The sequence below is a fragment of the Notechis scutatus genome, chromosome 6 (assembly GCF_049901735.1).
Source record: "Notechis scutatus isolate UNSWTSFEM ecotype Mainland chromosome 6, rNotScu1.2, whole genome shotgun sequence".
Taxonomy (NCBI): Eukaryota; Metazoa; Chordata; class Lepidosauria; order Squamata; family Elapidae; genus Notechis; species Notechis scutatus.
In genome coordinates, this window is record NC_142014.1 from 47,937,118 (window position 1) to 47,956,827 (window position 19,710).

The 19,710-nt window shown below is 33.9% G+C and overlaps 1 protein-coding gene and 1 long non-coding RNA gene across 21 annotated transcripts in view; both read right to left on the reverse strand.

Moving 5' to 3' along the window:
- The window catches only part of ANKS1B (ankyrin repeat and sterile alpha motif domain containing 1B), a 280,349-nt gene that overhangs the window by 88,591 nt on the left and 172,048 nt on the right, over positions 1 to 19,710 (reverse strand). The gene's annotated exons all lie outside the window — the stretch shown is intronic.
- Positions 8,890 to 19,276, reverse strand: LOC148130206 (uncharacterized). Its single transcript, XR_015750097.1, has 4 exons — positions 18,974 to 19,276; positions 16,213 to 16,261; positions 14,098 to 14,139; positions 8,890 to 9,428 (listed from the first exon to the last, which is right to left on the reverse strand). It is a non-coding gene; the product is annotated as an uncharacterized LOC148130206 (long non-coding RNA).

Sequence of the window (19,710 nt, forward strand, 5' to 3'; positions counted from 1 at the left end):
AGATGATTAATTAAGATAGAATTAAGAAGAGTGAAATATGTGGAGAAGTTAATATAGAAGACTTAGAATGGTAAATAAAATAAGTAATGATATGTAAGATGAGCATGAATATAATTGAAGTCCATGAAGAGAGAGATACCTGGGTCCAAGTTACTTTCCAAAAAGATTTTTTTTATGTTTTGTGTGTTGTGTGTATATGGTGTTTTTTTTTTGGGAGAATTAATAAAACCTTGCAGAAATATAGAATGAGAATAATGGTAACTAAGTCAGAAAGAAATAGATGAAATAATAATAATGAAATTGAATAAGAGTAAAGAGAAGTAAAGAGAAATTGGATAAGAGGTTTTTGTATGTTTATATGGAAATGGTTTAAAACAGAATTATAGTTTATCTGACTTGTTAAATTTATAATGGAAAAAGGTTTAAACATGTAATGGATAATGATGATTTGTGTGTTTTGAAAATTAATAAAACTTGTTTAAAAAAAAAAAGAAAAGTAGAGCAAAGCCAGACTGGCTTTGCTCTACTTTCCCAACGTGCCTGCAGGGCCAGTGCCTCCTTTCTCCCACATTTCTCCTTCCCTTTCCTTCCTTTTCTCATTTTCTCACTTGCTTTATTTTTTCTATTTTACACCATGATAAAATAATAATAAAGAAATAATGAAGAAAAACCATTAGACAAAGGACCCTTGTTATAGCATCGCTTCCTATTCCACAGCTGAGTTATGCAAATTTCTGAGGGAAAAAAACTTCATCACGACTCCACTTCTATGTCCACATTTTATATCTACCGGTCGATCGAAGTGGCTGGTGACTGGACTTGGGGAGCTTCCATCGCCCGAAAGAGACTGCCTAAAGGTGAGGGGACACGGGCAGCCATGCCATGCCCTGAAGTGGCTGTGGACTCTGCCTTCAAGGGAGCTTTTGTCAGCTGATTGAAGCGGCCTCGCGGCGAGGGGAGTATGCGTGTGCACTCACCCCGAGGCTTCTACCGGCTGATCGAAGTGGCTGGTGACTGGACTTGGGGAGCTTCCATCGCCCGAAAGAGACTGCTTAATGGCGAGGGGACATGGGCAGCCACGCCTTGCCCCAAAGCGGCTGGGGACTCCACCTTCAGGGAGATTTTGTCAGCCAATAGAAGTGGCCTCGCGGCGAGGTACATGCGCATGGGCCGCTCTAGGTGGGGGAGGAAATTAAGTCACCCCCGAAAAGACGGCCTAGCCGTTTTTTCGGGGGTCAAAAAAAAATAAGGCCCAGCCTTATTTTGTGAGAAACACGGTATGTATGTATGTATGTATGTATGTATGTATGTATGTATGTATGTAAATAAATAAATAAATAAATAAATAAATAACTGCAATTAGAATTTCAGAGAGAGAAAATGAGAACAATTAAAGCCAATCTCAGAAACTACAGTCTCAATCTTCAGAATAACTATTCTATTTCTGATTATTTTAAAACAACCAAAAGGATCTTGTTGTTTAAAAAGTAAACACATATCTTGCTTGATCCATGGACAATTAGGAATTTAGCAGTTTTTTTCCCATATGAAGGCAGAGACAGAGGTTCGGGCAGAACCACTGATTGCATCATTCTGTCTTTCAGTTCTTTATGGGAGCATCTAAAGTTCATAAGCAGAAAGGACTCCATCAAGGCTTCTTGAGTTATTGATATTTTAAATGCTTACATATTTGGGACAAAGGTCAGTTTCCTTGGAAGATGAACTCTTATGTTAAGTATGTTTGGTAATTTAAAAGTTATTTATTTTTTAAAAATATATGCTGAACCCAGCCTTTTTTCCAATTTGGCATTATGATACAGATCCTTTTGTCACCTGCATGTAACACATATTATCACCAGATATTTTTAATTAATGGCGTTCAATTGTTTTGTTCTTTGTTAATTTTTTAAGTGAAAATAGCCATTAGTATACTTCAGTCCAATGTCACATTGTTTACTACAACATTTTAGATTATTTATTTTTCTTAGAAATCAAGAAACAGAACCTTAGATGAAAGAAAATTAAGAAGAGGCATTATTGAAGTTGTTAAAAATATAAACAGTTGTTATCAGAAAGGGGATGAGCAGTTTTAAAATAAGAATTACAATTTTTTTTCCTCAGTGGGTCAGCTCCTCTCTCCATTGCTTTTTTTAAAATCCTACCCTTTTTCTCATCTTTAATGCTGTCAATAAGTTGTTATAATAATGTTCAGTGAATGATAATCCCATCAGAGGCAAAGTTTAATTAACTGAACACTTTTTAAAAGGTTCCTGAATAATAGATTGGCTATACAATGAAGTGGTAAAAACTGAAATTGAAGGAAAGGCTGTAAAAGTAGAAAGTATAGTTCAAAATCAATTACATTTCCAAATGAAAACAGTGTTTCAAGCTGTTAATTAACCAACTAATTAAATTAATTAATTTAATTAGTCTAAACTAATTAACCAACTAAATTAAAAATAAATAAGCCAGAGTCACCTTCTTGGCAAGATGATTCGAATAAAAATGTAATAAATAAATAAAAATGCTTAAAATAAATAAATAAAATAATTCCAATTATGCTAGCCCCATTCTCAGGGAACCTCTCTCTATAGAATCTCTCTCTCTCTCTCCTCTGTCTTGCTACACATTCTGGTGAGAGAGAAGTTCCCCTGAGGATGGGCTTCAGCACAAGTCCAAAAGCTTGGAAGACTAAACTGCTACTCCCAGTGACCGATCCCAATTGGATCTTGCAACATTATGCTGCGACACATATATTTGCCTTCATTCATGGTCCAAATTTAACTAAAGGACAGCATTTGTGAAATGAAGTTTAAACCCTTTTCCATTTTTGTGTCCTAAATTAAGGTTTCAAACTTGTTATTAGCAAATTCAAACCTATTTGTATCTAATTATCATACAGCTACAAGAAGCCCTCAATTAATGACAGAAATTGAATTTCCATAGCTCAGCAATGCAGTCATAAAGCACATCATATGATCCCCTTGCTTAATGATAACAGTTCCAGCAATTCCTAGTTGCCATTGTTAAGCCAATCCTGTGTCATCATTAAGCAAGGATGTGGACAATCATTTCAATGTGAGGCAGCAGTGTGCTGCAGCTGCCAAAAAAGCCAACGCAGTTCTAGGTTGGATAAACAGAGGGATAGAATCAAGATTACTTGTAGTGTTAATATCACTTTATAAGTATGGAATACTGTATCCAGTTTTGGTCGCCATAATATAAAAAAGATGTTGAGACTCTAGAAAAGAGTGCAGAGAAGAGCTACAAAGATGATTAGGGGGTTGGAGGCTAAAACATAAAGAAGGTTGCTTGAACTGGGTATGTCTAGTTTGATGAAAAGGACTAGGGGTGACATGATAGCAGTGTTCCAATATCTCAGGGGCTGCCACAAAGAAGAGGGAGTCAAGCTACTTTCCAAAGCACCTGAAGGTAGGACAAGAAGCAATGAGTAGAAATTAATCAGGGAGAGAAACAACCTAGAACTTAGGAGAAATTTCCTGACATTTAGAACAATTAATCAGTGGAACAACTTGCTTCCAGAGGTTGTGAAAGCTCCAACACTGGAAGTTTTAAAGAAGAGATTGGATAACCATTTGTCTGAAGTGCTGTAGGTTTCCTGCCTAGGCAGGGGGTTGAACTAAAAGACCTCCAAGTTTCCTTCCAACTCTGTTATTTTATTCTATTCTATTGTATTCTATTCTAGTACTGACCATTTGCAAACTCTGAAATTACCAAAAATATTATAAATTAATTTAAGTGTATTTACCTTGTAGCATAGAAAAAACAAAAATAGCAAAGATAATGAATGATATTCTCCATTCTTAACTACGCTCTAAACTGGATAAAACAAATCAAAATAATTTGTGTTCAGAAAAGAGACTTTACACTCAATCTGTTTTTTCTTAAGGAACAGCCATCTGTTCTAAATACGAGTTTATCATTATATCACTCATTTCAAATTCAGTTTCCTCAACTGTACCTTAATGTTGATGGATTTAATCCCAACTCAGAATTAATATCATGTAGCATATCTACGTATATGGATATATCCTAGAATCATATTAATGTCATTTTACTCATTGGGGCTTTATCTTTAGTTGCAAAGAACAGTGGGTAAACTACACATTATGTTTAGTAGGTATTTTTCCCCCTATAGAGGGAAAAAAATAGTAGTTAGTGAAAGCATTCATGTGTTATATGAACGTTTTATTAATATAATATTTTCAACAGCAAACAAAACATTTAATAACTAAAATAAAATGCCTTCTTTATTGCGATCTGAGTAGTTCAGATGCAACTCAAGGATAGTTTTAATTTTACTGTTAAATAAATAAGAATATTTTGAAAGTACAGGATGGGGGGCATGTATTTGGAAAAGGAAGGAATAGCTGTCCAGAGCAGGGAAACAAAAACCTAAAAAAATAAGAAGAAAAATGTTATTAAACAAAAGTATTTCACTTTTTATAAATTAAATTTAGTGTGATAATTTATATATCCTTAGTGTATTATTTTAGTATGATAACATCCTTAATGTTTATATTGGGTGTTGGATACTTTTCAAAATTTCTCTTCAACAGAGTAGACTAAAAATCTTCCAATGAAAGAGTTCAAACAAGTTAAATATATATGATATAGTATTTTATAATGTGCACAGAGCATGAAAGTAGACAAATAGGTTCCACTTTGGTGGGAAGGTAACAGTGCTCTGTGTTCCGTCATACTCTCTGCACTGCAACACGATGTCATGCTGGCCACATGATTGCAGAAACATGTTCGGACAGTTCTGGTTCAACGACTTAAAGAAGCAAAGATTAGCACTACCCCTAAAGTTGGCTACAACTAGCAGAGTAAAACCCACAGGGACTCTTTGTAAAGTATGTAAAATTGCTATTGAGAGATTGGGGTGTTTTTCCTTGCTGTTCAAGTGTAATAATAAGGTTCAGAATAATTATCTAGGAATTCATTAGACAGGAAATGGTTCCCCAAATTTTTCCTTCTTTTGCTATATTACGTTAACTCCATAGGTAGTTTATAAAACCTCTTTGCTTTGGAATTCTTGCTAAACAGCTCATATTAGCTGTTCTTCATGAGCCAAGGCTAGGAAAATAATTTTAATTAGTCATTTTTATCAATATGTGAGATATTTTCTTCTGAAACAAATCCTGTAAAATATGGCTGCTGCTAGGTTCTCTTTTTTGACACTATATAGTCTGAATTTCTTTCTATCTATCTGATTCTGATCTAATTTTGTTTTTCTGGTAATCCTGCCGAGGGATCAGCTGGTGAGTAGGCTGGTGAGAGAAGGAGCCAAAGCCAGTGGCAGCACTGCAAGTAGGTCTGCTAAGTCTTGCAGTCAGAATATGTGTCATTTTCTCATAACATTGCTTGCCTAATATCCCTGATATACTGAAGGGATTTTTATATCTAGCTTCTGGTAAAAGCAACAAAAAAGGACAAATTATTGCAAAGTTATTAAAAAAATCTAGTGCTATAAAAATGTCATGAATATATTGGAAATAATTACTTCATGTCAGAATGTTATGTGATTTCCAGCTGGCTCTAAATTATACATTTTTATGTAATAAAACAAGTTATAATTTTCTATTGTAATGTGTGTCAGCAGCTCAACTTTATGAACTTTCATGGAAGCTGTGTGATATTCTTTTCTAAAAATAATTCCTGTCTATCAGGAATATTGGAAGCCACAAGATACATGAACATTACTGTTATGTCACATTTGTCTAGACCTAGGATTGCAATTAATTAGTCAACAATTATTACACACATTTGGGTTTTTCAGGGAAATTCTTAGGTTAATCTTATTGTCAGAAATAATGATGTTCAAAATCAGATTTCTTGATTCATATAATGCAATTATTTTTATTATTTATTATTTCTTTCTTTAAAGTTATTAGCTACCCAACTCCAATGAAGTCTGGTTTCCATACAGAATTAGAGAAAACAAAAATAATTGTTGGGCTGTAATTTAACATATCCATTTAGGCTTTTATAAAAGCTCGTCTTATTTTGAATTATTTGCTAGCAATTTGGAAGCTAAGGCATAGACAATGGGAATAGATTTAATTATACTATTATGATTACTTTAAAAAATAGTGAAACCACATCCATTTCCCATCAACTACACAATGATCTGATGAACTTATTGTTCTTTTTGCATGTGAACATATTTTACTGTTAGAAATTACATAAAAAATTTAGGCTGAACACACTAAGTCACATGTTTATATTTCCTTTTGATTCCTATTAAAGTTTATTAATTAATTAATTTTTATAACATGCAATTAATATCTAGGTAAGATTAGCCTTGCTTAGTACATTAAAGTGATTTTTTTTCTGATTTATTTTCCTTTTTATATTTTTCCCTATTTCAGGATATTTTAAAAAAATTACTCCTGCTAATTATGGATTAGCTAATTATGGATTATATCACAGAACATAATCCAGTAAGACTAAACATTGTTCGTAGAGAAAATGAAAAGTTTCATATTAAAACATTATTTTAATTTCTCAATCTAATATTAAATATTAGAACTATGCATAATTAGCCAATTATATTTAAGCAGCATTTCTTTCTTCTCTCACTACGCTCCTAGAAACAAACATGAAAGGACTTATTTTTCATGACAGTTCCTTCGTCCTGCAATTGTGATGAACCACTTTGAAAGAAAATGCATTTTAATAAAATGCTATTTTGGGGGGCTTGTTCATTAAAAAGGTAAAAAGAGGATTTGATCAGATCAGAGGCCACCTATTCTAGCATAATGGCCAACTTCTGTAGATGTTTATGAGACTGATCCTATACAAGCAGCACCTAATGCCCGTAGTTTACAAGAAAGGCCTACTTCTGATAAAAAGAAGAAAACAATGTCATTTGCTAAAAGAAGCAAGGAAATTATACTGTTGTTTAAGGGAGCTGGGAGATAACGTTCTTGCTTAGAACTTGAGTGAGCCATTGTGACATAAATGTTAAATAAAGGGGAGGGGTGTACAGCATTGCTTAACATCCTTCTATCTAGGAATAGAGGATACAAGTATGCCACTGGCATTGTATTTAATTTGAACTTAACTATCTTTAGATGATTAGCTACAATAAACACTGATTGATGGAAGTAACAGTTAATTTCTCCCATAAATGCCCACAGGAGATTGGCTCAAAGATTGCTTTCAGATCAATGAAAGAAACATAAAGAATCTCAGGAGGGCAGCTAGAATGAGTAACACTGGAGTATACTACCCTTGTGGGTACTTCATGGTTATTTTAATAGCTTCATGTTACCATCCCTTTATCATCTGCTTTTTGTTGTGTAATACATTTTCTTTTTTGATCTATGACCATAAATTAGTAATCAAATAAAAACAAAGTAAAATGACAAAGAAGCACAATAGAACTAGCGTGTTCATGATTCTCAGAAACTGGTAATTATAGTCATATTAAGTTAAATAACTGCAGACAATATATTAAAATATTTCATAAATAATAGCTATTTACAGCATTTTCCCATGTGAATCAGACTGAAATCCTTTTAAAGCATTCAAATTATGGTACTAACCATAATGTGGCTGCAAATTCCACAGATTAACTACGTGTGGTATAGAGATAATACTTGCTTTTATCTCCTTTGAGTCTTTAATATTCAACTTAATGGGGGTGACCCCAAGTTCTAATAGCATGGAAAATATTATGGGAGGAAGAGACAAAGTCTTCTGTATTCATATTTTTACAGCATACATAAATCCATAAACTTCTTCATGTTCTCCATTCTTCTGTCTTCTGAGCTACAGGTTAACTATATGATAGATGTCTTAATCTATTGATCATTATTGTTGCTTACAGTGATTTTTCATGCTTTTTCATGTGAAGAGTTGAGATTTATACCATGTTAACTGGTTTCTTGAGGCGCAGCAAGTACTAAAAATGACGGGTTCCCAACAAATTTTTCCCATAAGGAATAATGTAAACAAATTTAATGTGTTTCCAAACCAAAGACAATGCACATTTTTAATACAATATGTAAAAAGATAGGGTTGTGTATCATTACTTTACATGAGAAATAAACCTAAAAATTAATAAATACTTAGATTAAATAAAATAAAAACCACTTTATCTTACTGATAAGAAAAAAAAGCACAAAAATGCACAAAATGACCACAAAAGCTAAAATTTACTACGTGACTAACACGTGATCTTTTGTTTTGGCTGGAAAGGATAGTTGAGTCATGAGGCAACCAACACCAAAAAGTTGTAACTTGTGTATCAAGTAACAAACAAATAACAAGTACCTTGATAAATTTTCTCATCAAAATGCGTTGTGTACCAAATTTGAGTTTCAAAGCAGTTATACCAAGCGTATTACTATACCACTTGGTACTCAACTCTTTGAAACTTTTTGAATTTGGTACTCAATGCATTTGAAGAGAAAATATTCAGAAAATATGTCTATATTAAATATGAAATAACATATGTATAACATACGTTGTTGACAAATGACCTTTATGTGCCAATCCCTACTGCTACTATATGTTAAATCCAGGCACGATGTCCTTCTCTTAGCTTTCCTCTATTGTTTAAAACCTGCTTGCTACTTGTTCATGTTAAATATCAGTACTCTAGTTTTATTCTAGAAAATTATCATAAAAGGTCCACCCAAAAATTATATTTTGTTATCAGTTTTCCTTTAAATATACACTGATTTAATGTTTCTTAAATATAACCAAGACAATGCTGATTGTATTACTATCTAAGGGAAAGTATGCCAAATGTGACTACTGTATGGTACAATAGTGTACAATAATTAGAACTCTTTTTAAATGTAAAAGTAGTTATTTATAGCATAAATAATGATAATAAGGTATTATACATCTTTGTGAGGCAAGGACAATTATTTCATCATTCAAAATTATCTTGTCTCTAGGACTAGACTTGACAGATGTAATTCTCTGATTCTCTGTCTGTTCCATGATTCAGTCATGAAATAATATTGTCCTGCTGCATCTATCAGGTATTCTCACAGAATAGTAAACTATATTTGTTTCTGTGGGGGTGATGGTGGGAGATTACTAAGTACCCCCTCTTTTTTCTAAAGAGCTAACAAAAATAAAATGTTACTAAAGATTACTTACATTCCACCAATATGATTTAATGTGAAATGGTTCAAGAAAAGGAAGCACTTTTTAGTGCTTTTTCTCTTGATGTCCCTCACTGCTGTTTGGACTATAGCCTATTATTCTATCCAATATACAAATGCAGCCCTAATCTCATGAAAAGTGCACCCTGTAAAAGAGGGAAAAACAAATCAAAATAACTATAATGACATGGTTATACAAAACAGAACGGACTGTATAAACACCAATTTAGAGATAATAGAAAACTGATCAAATATACTGGCCTGGTCAGGAGCTGTTGGCTGCCAAAGGACAAAACAAGTTGTCAGAATAAATTAAGGTTCACCTAATTTAATATGCAGCTCATATTTGTTCTTTTATGCCAATTTATCTTTGGAACTATGTGAATCAACCTATTATTTTTATTTCTTATGAAGTTGGCATGCTTCCCTCAAGCATTGTGTATTTTAATATTAAACTGAATGTTGAAACAATCTCAGGTTTCCCACTGAAAAATATTAAAGAATTCATCTGCTACTTTATTTGCACTCTTCGTTAAATTTTATAACATGTAATGGGAAATGCAGTTCTACTGGAAGAAGGGAAGGAAATAATTTTCTTTCTCCTATTCCACTAGATCGTCTTATTCTGTGGACCAAATTTCCAACTGGAAGAACTCACCATAAATAATTACACTAGGAGTATTTGCATGGTTGCCAGCAGGACAATCTGCCTTGGGGTAGTATGTTTGATACTCAGTAGTTGAATGTCCTGGACAGTGAGCTATGAATCTCTCAATAAAACAATTATTTAATCAATATTTAATATCATCTTTTGAATCTTAGGTGTTACATAAATTTGTTAGTCACTTGAAAGAAAAAGAATATTGTGAAGTATTTTTATAAAAAGGTAAATGCTATTGCTTTGTTTTGCAGAGAGAAGTCACAATGCAAGAATTAGGTATGCTACATCTCATTTAGTGCAAGAGATACCTGCCAAATAAAACCAAAACATTTGATTTTGAGCTGAATATTTGAATTTACATGCACATAGATGTAGAACTCTATATGCAAATAGAGTCTATGAATCTACCAGTCTCAAACACTAGACTGAACACTACAGTAAAACATACAGCTAGATTTATGTCATATTATAACTTTTATAGTGAAACAATCCTCCAATATGAAATAGTACTCCATCCCAGACAAATGCTGTCTAATCTTTTTTTTTTAATCTCCAGCAACGGAGTACCCACAACTCCAGGAGGCAAACTCTGGGAAACAAGGGAGTCATATGTAATTTACAGGAATTCATTACATGGATTTTTAAAATAATATTGAAGCATATTTACAATTCCTTCCTTGAAACTAGTTCATAATAATCTCAAGAGGTCACAATAAATATATTATAAATATATTCTTCTATGCAAATATATTTGAAAGTTGTTCTACTGCCTCTGATATTATGTTGTATCATTAAGATCTTCAAAATTCCTACAGCAATTGGGAAATCCCCAAACATGATTCACAAAGTAGGAACGTCCTACAGCAAATTTTCTTCTGTAGCTGCTGCTATGGCTCACAAAAAAAGAAAAAGAATCTTTGCAGCTGCCTTTATCAGTTATGTAGACAGCATTTTTTTTCTCTAAAAGATCCTCATTTCTGCTGAGCAAGGTTTCAGTTTTGCTGGATTTTTTTTAAAAAGGCAAAGGAACAGTGTTAACTGGGACCAGTCACAAGAAAAGATGGATAATATCAAACTATTTCTGTTTTTAATGATCAAGAAGATCAAAGAATTCTACTGAAACATGTTTCTATACAGCTTCTAGACAGAACTTCCAAAAAGAAGGAAGGGTTGTTGTTTTTTTGCCATTAAAGGGCCTGGACATGTAAAGAGTTGCTGTTTGTACATCCGGGTTCTCTGTCAATATTACTGTTATCTCTGGATGGGTGAACACAATTGGTGAAGGAGCATGTCCAGAATTTGGAGGTCCTATTGGATTCACAACTCCTACTTGAATACAAAGTGGGGGCTGTGGCTCAAGGGGCATTGACCAAAGATGACTGCGGTTCTTATTGTGACTCTAGATCAGGGGTGTCAAACTCGCGTCATCAAGGCGCCATCATGTGATGTATCAGGACTTCCCCCCTTCACTAAACCAGGAGGGGGCGGGGCCAGCATGTGATGCATCCAGCCCATGGGCTGCAAGTTTGACACCCCTGCTCTAGATGATGCAATGATAATTGATGCCTTCATCTGAATCAGTTGGACTACTACAATGCACATTATATGGGATTGTCCTTAAAGACTACTCTAAACCTGCAACTGGTCCAAAATACAACTGTCTTTCTACTTACTAGCTCTAGACATTGGGAGCACCTGACTCTGATTCTGAGGCTTCCACTGCTTGCCAATTGTAATTTTGTAGAATTTAAAGTGCTGATAGTTATATGCAAAGCCCTTCATGGTTTGGCACCTGCATACTTGTAGGAACATGTGCTCAAACCAGAATTGGCCCAACCCATCAGATTCTGTAGTGGGAAGCTGCTCATAGTCCCACATTTCTGTGAGGTGAGATGATTAGAAGGAAGATAACTTTTGGTCCAGGATAGCAGAAAGGAAGTAATTCTATTTCATAGCATGCTGCCTATTTTCTCCCTGTGGAGAATAGCTTCCTCTGTTTATGGGCTCCCTACAAAGGAATAAAAAAGGGGGCAACTTCCAAAGGGGATGTCTTCATAAGAATCAGCCAAATGCATTCCATTTTTATTTTATTTTTTATTTATATTTATTATTTTATTATTTTTTATTTTATTTTATTTTATTTTTATTTAGATAGCTACCAGGAGAGTGTAGATGGAGGATCATGGTCTACTGACAGACTACAGCTTGATGTTAACAACTGTGTCAGGGGAATGTCCTGAGAATAAAACCTGAAATAATAACAGGAAGGAGAGGACGTGATGAAAGAATACAACCTGTCTGCAGTGGTGTGTTAACCTTTAAACAAATTAAGCACATGCTTAGGGCACCAGGCCCAAAGGGGGCACCACAAAGTTGAGAATATGGCTTTGTTTGTACAGTATGTACAAAGGAGGGGAGCACCAAGATTTGTCAGTGCTTAGGGCACCAATAAGCCTTAATCCGCCACTGCCTGCCTGTTGTTGGGAAAGGAATACAAAGGGAACAGTATCTTTTCTTTCTGCAGCCTTATCAAAAACAGTCAAAACAATTGCCAAAGGCACAGTTTTAATTTAGGATTGTGTTTATTACAGAAAATTTTTTCAAAATATGATTGATAAAGGAAAGCTTGTATTACAGTTGCTCAGTGTTGTGCATTAGCCTGAACACTACACACACACCTGTTGTGATTATGAATAACAAGCTATGGTTTTAAGAAGTTATGGTTAATTCCCCTGTTTCCCTAAGGATGGAAGCCTTCCATCCTTCCGAGGTGGGTAAAATGAGGGCACAGTATGAGGGCGCAATATGCTGACTCTGTAAACTGCTTAAGGCTGTAAAACACTGTGAAGCGGTATATAAGTCTAAATGCTATTGCTATTCAAACAAAAGGATGCTTGCTACAAGCTGATTTTTTTGTTTAATTTAAATAAAAATTCTATCTTGCCCATTTAATTCATATGCAGCACTAGGGCACTTTTCCAGACAAACATTCTTAGATCATAAACCATGGTCTTTCCCTTCACAGAAAATTAGTTAATTCCTTGAAAGGTAATGCATTGAAAAAAATCTCCACTATGAGATACAGGGGAAATCTCTCTGATGGTACAGGTAGGCATGGCTAGAACATTTTGAGACTTAAAAAATAAGGACAAAATTGAATGCATTTAGCTTTACAAAAAAATTAATTTTGTATTTATATTAAAAAATGCATCACTGAAAATCAGCAGTTTTGCTGCCAAATTTTGATGGCATGGTTTGAGGAATTTCTGGGAGCACAAAATAGCAGCTGGGCTTACCTGAATCTAGGGCTAAGACTCTAATTCAAAAATAGATACTTAAAAATATTAGTTCTGTTCCAATTAATGATTGGAAAACAGGTTTACAAAGTATATGACCATTCATTTTCTGTAACAAATATATATTTCGATTAGACATATGTATGCCATAGGTTTTTCTAAGAAAATTTATAGAACATGTTGAGGAGTTGAGGAGTAGACACAAAGATTAAGGTTTAGGCACGGAAATGCATCAATTGTGCATTGATTTTATTCCTAGTTAATTTTAACTGGGAATAATATGGTTTTTCTAAATTCAACTAGTAATATATAAGATATTTGGCAATGTTACTAAAAAATAGAGGATAATATGTTCAATCAATTTTTATTTTTGCATGTTATAGTTAGAAGTATCACTTTCTCCCTAAATTCAGCACAGGCAAGTCAGTTTTGGATTTTCCAAGCTGGGTGATCTTTTATTATTTACTGCAACATTCTGTTTCTTTCTAATATTTTTCTGCCTGTAAAGTTGCTTGGCTTTATTTATTGAAAGAAATTATTTTCTTTGCCTGCACTTTTCATATAATAGCCTATTATCTCCATGATGGTATTATTTCTTATTTTTTCTTTTTGAAAATGTATGGTTATTTTTTTAGTTTTCAACTTTGGAGGATACTTTTGTTCTATTGTTTGGATAATATTAAACTCTTAGAGAAATTATCATATAACTTAGAAATCAACTAAAATTCCTTAAAGCTCCATTATAGCAATATTTGTGGATTGATATTGTGTTTCAATATTGCCTGACAGAATTCAGGTTTCTGATATTCCATTCTCAAATATTAATCCGTAGAATATTATCTGACTCATTAATTATGTTTTAATCACTTTATTTTTAACATTTTAATTATCTTCATGTCATATGGTTCACTTCATTCCATATTTTCATTGCTTTGCCCTAATATCTTTTCCCCAGCATTTTAATTCATCCAGAATTTATTTTTATACATACTTTTGGTTTAATTATCACCCTTCAGTTGCTCATTGAAGTGAACTAGAAGGAATAGAGAATTGGATTGTCACTTTTTATTTTAATAAGTGCAGAAGCAATAGATGGTTCAATGACTGATGCCAAAGCTTAAAATACATATCCAGAAGTGAAATGGATAACATTTATTAAAAAATATAACAAGAAATGTATACATTTGTCTTATCACCTTTATGTTCTTAAATCATACTAATATGAGGCAGACTACAAAAAGAATAAATTAAAATTGTATCTCAAAGTATTTTAAAATAACCATAATGATAAATAATCACAATAATAATCACACTAATAACTGGATATCCACTATTACCTTAGGATCTGAAGCCCCTTAGACTTCATGAATAAGAGTGTAGGGGCTGAAAAACATCTCGAAGGCAATTTATTTTGTAGTGAGAGCTAATATTGAGAAAACATACTGTATGTCCTAATCCAAGCTTCCTTAACTTCAATGAGAATCAGATGTGGTATTCAGCAGGTTCTAACCAGTTCTGGAGAACTGGTAGCGGAAGTTTTGAATAGTTTGGAGAACTGGCAAATACTACCTCTGAGCGGACATTTTACAGTATCCATCCCCTGCCATGCCCACCAAGCCACGCCCACAGAACCAGTAGTAAAAAAATTTGAAGCCCACCACTGATGGGAATGAGATCTCTAGCAACTCTCTCATAGATGTTCAGGATGTGCAGAATTATACATGGCAGTCCTTGATATATCCTTGGTGCCATGCCATATATGGGTTTAAAGGTAAATTAAGTGTAAGCTCTATGTAAGTGTAGCTCTATGTAAAACTTATTGCAATAATCCAGTTGTTAGTTTAATATGATATGCATTGCTGTCATCCAAACATCCTGTTTCAAAGAGGTCTGCGATGCAGCAGCTGAAGATGGGTATATTCTTCCCTTACTGCTTAAGCAGAAGTTATGAATTATATGTCTGAAATGACTTCTAAGATATTGACTACTTCTGTGACCCGATCAACAACCTATCAACTGAAACTACCCATTCCAGAAGGATATTAGAATTAGTACTGACTACCAAAGTACTCAGAAGAAAGCAAACATTTCATCTGAGGTCCAACGTAGGCTTCTACTACACCAGGGGTGTCAAACTTGATTTCATTGAGGACCGCATCAGGGTTGTGTTTGACCCCAGGGAGCCAGGGTGGGCGTGGCCAGGGTGGGCATGGCCAGCTTGATGTCACTCATGTCAGGGGCACCTGTGGTGGCCCAAGCACTCTGCCAGCGAAAACAGGCTCCTAAGCTCTGTTTTTGGCTGCCATGGCCTCCTGCAACCTTCTGCCAATTAAAACGGAGCTCGGGAGGGTCGCACTGTGGCAGCCGAAAATGGAGCTTGGGAGCCCATTTTCAGTGGCAGAAGCACCACGGGCCAGTCCTTTGCTGTTTCCAGGGTGGCCCTGTGGGCCAGATCTAAGTACGCTGCAGGCTGGGTCTGGCCCCCAGGCCTTGATTTGGCACCCATGTACTTCACAGTGACTAATTTTGTTTCTCTTCCGTATCTGGGCCTGAATTCTAACTGAAAGGGATTCAGATAATCTGTTTCTTTTATAATCCTACATTATTTATTCCTAGTAATCTTCTCAATAAATTTCCCTATATAAACAAGTAGTAGTGATATATTCAGATTGTTAAACAACATGTTAGATGTGAGATTAACACAAATTAGGTAGGTTTTAGCAAATTAGGTTTTGCTAAATCTGAAACACAATGATATAATTGATTTTTCCCCCATGAAAATATCCAGCTAGCACATTTTTATTCTAAAATAAAAACATAAACACACCATCAATTCATGTTTTGGGCATTAGTGTCCCAAAAACATTTCCTAACTTGCATGAACACTGTGCATTGTTTATCTCAAATGAATAATGCAATTATCCAACACATCTACAAAAATCTACAAATTTAAATCTACAATTTGCAAGACTTATATTTGCAAGAGAATGGAGAAAGAGCAAGACAGAATTTAGATTTTTTTAAATTATTACTATTTCAAGGAATAACATTCCAAATAATATTATATCATATAATTTTGTATTTTGATATATACAGAATTTTTTACCAATTAAAATAGAAGATCCAGTGATATTAGTGCATATACATATACCTTGCTAAAGAAAAATTTCAGATTTTAGACAAAGATCATTATTACTAAATATACTCACTTTATTTCTTAAAATATTACTGGCAAATTAAACACTTGAAATGTTTAGAAAAGATTTAGATAATCTATACTCACACAAAGATATGCAGTGGTAAAATATCTCTATTACATGACACCATTTTAAATTTAATTGAATACCTGTTAAAAGAACTTCAGATCCATCTAGTGGAATTTCATTTTATTACATTAATTTTGTACCAGTTTGTAAAAATCACTGGTACGTGGAAATTAGGGATATCAAGAGTTCAGACTAAAAGCCTCCAATCTTTTGTATAGAGTACAAAACAGACATACTAGATTGTTGTGATTCCGGCATCTGCTACAGGTTTTTTGAATGACAGCTCCAGCGAGGAGGACTTATATGAATCAGCAAGTTCTAACGATGAGGAGGAGATGAATGCATTTGATTTGCAAGATCGGCTTGAACCTTCAAACTCCTCCACCCTTCAATTAGGTGGTCAGCCGGGAACGGGTGATAATGAGGAACAAATGTTATCTTCAGGTGAAGAAGATGATAATTTGGATGATTGCTGGGTAGATGTCAGGACAAGGCGTCTCCTGACAAGGAGGAACCAACGAGGATACAGTAGGAGAGCAGACCAGCAATTAGACTAATTAGTTACTCTATAAAGGGAGAGATATGACTTTGCACTTTGTCCGGAACAAAGTGTCTATTTGCAAGAGAGAACTGAAGAGCACAGTTTGGAGGATTTTGATCTGAAATATCTTGTTGGGATTTGGATTTAATTCATTGGAACTTCTACTTATTGGAATTATTTTGTGAAGGATTTTGATCTGAAGAATCTTGTTGAGTCTTGGATTTAGTTCGTTGGAACTTTTACTTATTGGAGCTATCTGTGAAAATTCCTGTTTGCTGCCTTTCTTTACAAGGACTGTTGCTTTCAGCCTTATCTGTTTACTTTAAAAGGTGGGACATAACATTTTCCTGTTTGCTGCCTTTCTTTACAAGGACTGCTGCTTTCAGCCTTAACTGTTTATTTTAGAAGGTGGGACATAACACTAGATACACTAATTCTTACTATGTTTAATATTCTACCAAACAAGGTTAAGACTGACTAAAAATGTGTAAGAGAAGCATTAGATTTCTTTAAGAAAAAGTCCAATTAATTAACTAGCTATAAAAATCTGCATTCTCCAAGAAAATATATAATACATTCATATCACTAATCAAGGGAACCAATATCATTCTGGTGCAGGATATAATTGTAAATTCCCTATCATATCCCTTTAAGATAAATCTTTTTATAAAGATTTAAATAAATAAATCTCTAACTAACCTTAGCTGTGCTAAATCTCTGATCAGCTAATTATGGATCCATATGTATAGCTGAATAGAAATGGAATCTGTATCATATATTTGAATAATATATTCAAATGACAGTAGCCATTTCATCAAGCAATTTGTCTCTCATTTCCTACACTTTTTTGCATCATTTTATTGCCACCTAGCATTTTTTTTCTGAATTTTTGCAACACAGTTCTGAAGAGATGAATAAAAATGATTAAAATGAAAATGTTACAAATATAATTAACAACTTCCTGGTTCAGTGCTCCTTTCTGTCATATAGTGCCGGGTCCGCTATAGTTGCTGGGCGCCGCCATCTTTTTGATGAAAAAGTGCTTCCGGTGAGCTTTTCGGGTAGAAAGCTCACCGAAGCACTTTTTCATCAAAAAGATAGCGCTCAGCGCTTCCAGTGAGCTTTTCTGATGCCGGTACCGGGCCGCGGCGCCCAGCTGATGCCGGTACCGGGCCGCGGCATAAAAAAGGTTGGGGATCACTGATATAGTGGGCCTCAATCTTTGTTTCTGGCAAGTTGTTTCAGGATTCTTATCTGCAATAGGTTGATATTAATAATTATTTTACATTGTTGTACTGATGTCAAGGATTAACATCATACCAGAATTTATTTATCCTGATTTGTTTGAATAACTGAACCTACATTAGTCAACAAATCATGGCTTTTATTTTCAACTTTGAAGCTTTTGATTATTAATTCCCTTTTTCTATTTTCTATTTCCAATATAGTTTTTCATCTCAGCTTCATCCTGGCTTATGTAAATTTAGATTTCCTTATTGATAACCTGGCTGTTTCTGTACTACACCCAAGGCTTCTATTATCTACAGAATGCAAGGAGATTGGCTTAAAAAAACTTTCCTCCATACTTTCCCATCTACAAGTTGCTCATCTATTTTGATTCTCCCTTACAAAATATTATATCTTCCACATCAAGATTTCAGATAATATTTTGCTTATGTTTGCATGGAGAGAAAAGTTTTAAATGACTTATGTAACACCAATGAAAGATTAAAAGCTGAAGCAGGATAACCTAAATCCATAGTAAAAATGATAAAATCTTAAGGATTTGTGCAAAATAAAATATTTAATGCATATTCATTTCATTTAATAAATACTAAATACAATTGAAATAATTAATCCCAAAATATTTTTCATTCATGTTTTATTAGCAACAAATATGCATTTGTTGCATTTTTAATGCCAGAAGTTGGTGAATGGAAACTATATTTCTAAACTATATCTGAGAGTATACAGAATATCAGCAGCTCATTAAATGATACATGTAATGATGCATATGCCCATTTTCAGGTTCATCCAGGAAGTCCCTCCTTTTTTCTTACCATGTCATTCCACATCATTTTGCAATCATAGTGAACAAAAGAGAAAATTGGATATTCTAGATTCTTCCTTTGTATGAAGTTGGATGTCTGATGGTTATAAATGGCACAGAATCACTAGCTTACCCCTCTGTGAGTGGCAAGGAGTAGGCTGCAGTGAAGGAAAAAACAACTGTGGATATTGTTTTAAAGTATGCATATCTGTCTATTTAAGTCACATGTAACCTATCCATAATAATAGCTAGAAAATCATAGTCAATATGGTGATTTTTTTCAACAACATTAGCGATAAATTATAATTTATGTTGATTTGGTTTGCTTTTATTCATATTATGAACAATACCAAGAATATACCTCATTGTCAATGAATAACAATTTAAATTATTTCAACTTATATTTACATATATTTAAACAAATCTATTATTTAAAATGAACTTTGTCTCTAGAGATTTCCAAAATATAAATATCAATTTAGCTTACTTCCATTTTGAGGAGACAAATACATATTTAAAAAATTAAACTAACTATCCTAAAAGAGAGCAGCTAAACTGAAGGTTACATTTTCAAGGCTACGAGTTTTGAGAACCCTTTTATATTCTCATTTGACTAACAAGATTTATTTTCAGAGTTGCAAATTAAATATGTGTATCACTTCAAAATATTTGATGGAAAGTGGCATATACTGTAAATGTTTTAAATAAACATTATATGTACATATAAAGTACATATCTTAATCTGTT